Genomic DNA, 1,767 nt, shown 5'->3' on the forward strand with positions numbered 1-1,767 from the left:
GGCGATGAATTCAACGATAAATGAACAGCGCGCACTCCACTTGTTTTCAAAATAATCTATATATTCGGAACAAGTTATATATATATGCACAATAAATTCTTTACGCTATGTATATCAGAGTTGTATCTTAAATACTATACATAGTTATCTTTTTCTTGTCAAAAGTCTACTTAAGCCTATTCAATTGCTTTAGAATTTCAGTTGACAAGCCGAACTACCTTTCTCTATTTCTATCGTAATAATATTCCGTGTATAATTTACTTACAATTATAGCTTGAATTACCACAGTCGTATACTGCTCTTCCAGTAATCGTCTGTTCTTTTTCTCAAAGTGCACTCAGCGGTTGGTTCAATTACTTTAGAACTAACTTTGACGGAATAAGTTGAAAAGGATGAACTCATAGAGCTAACAGAAGATGTAGAGCCTAATGTAAGTATTACTAGCACGATAGCTAAAGTGCAAAAAAAAAGTTGTGTTAATGTTTCAAAGGTCACCAGTGAAAGTTTGCAAAACTGTGTTAAATGTGAACTTGGTAAGGAATTGCAACTGAAATTTGATTCACAAACAGGATGGAACAGTTTACTAGAAACGTTAGAGAGATTTGTTTGTTTCGAATTTCGCGCAAAGCTACTCGAGAGCTATTTACGCCATCTCTAATTTAGCAGTGACAGACTGGAGGGAAGGGAGCTAGTCAACACCACCCCTCGCCAATTCTCGGGCTACTCTTTTATCAACGACTATTGGGATTGGCCGTCATATTATAACGCTGACGGGGAATCGAATCCGCGACCCGTAGATTGCGAGTCGAGCACCCTAACCACCAGGCCTTGTTAAAGAGATTCGTGGCACTGAGGAAATATGATTGATAATCGAACTTAACTGGATATTACAGACGAAAAATTTGATGCTATTCAAGAGATCGTATCTACATTACAATCTGTTCAAACTGGAGTTGAAAGGCGCGTTATATGTTCATTTTTGATGAACTAATTGAACAGCATATAGTGTTTGCTGCTAAAATCAAACAATCAATTGAAAATAGACTAGAGGAAAAGATAAATAAGAATTTGGTTGGATTGTTGAGACACTTGAACAATCTCTCTCTCTTTGTGAATATTCAAAATTCTGTACCTGCATAACCACCAAATTCATCACTACAAAAGCTGCCAAAAAAAGTTATTATCTAGGTTTTTCCACAGTGAGATGCTGGGGTTGAAGATAACATACATACAGAAGACTGTCCTCCCTCACCAAAACAAATTCTTTAGCATAGAAGTTGGATGCGGCAATTGAAGAAGCTGTAACCACAAAACACGTTGATGCCCAACAGAAGTACGACTTTAGAAACGTTGGAAAGGTTTGTTTGTTTGTAATTAAGCACAAAGTTGCACAATGGGCTATCTGTGCTCTGCTCACCACGGGTATCGAAACCCGGATTCTAGCGTTGTAAGTCCGCAGACATACCGCTGTGGGCCAGTCACAATGGTAGTAGATTAACTAAAATGTGTATCATACTGCCAACAACGTAACTTTATCAAGAAAGTAGCCACAATGGTAATAGATTTACTAAAATGTGTATTATACTGCTAACAACGTAACTTTATCAAGTAGCCACAATGGTAGTAGTTTAATAAAATGTGTATTATACTGCCAACAATGTAACTTTATTAAGAAAGTAGCCACAATGGTAGTGGATTTACTAAAATGTTTATCATTCTGCCAACAATGTAACTTCACCAAGAAAAGTAGCTACAATGGTAGCACAT

This window comes from Limulus polyphemus, unplaced genomic scaffold (genome assembly GCF_000517525.1).
Source record: "Limulus polyphemus unplaced genomic scaffold, Limulus_polyphemus-2.1.2 Scaffold1055, whole genome shotgun sequence".
Taxonomy (NCBI): domain Eukaryota; kingdom Metazoa; phylum Arthropoda; class Merostomata; order Xiphosura; family Limulidae; genus Limulus; species Limulus polyphemus.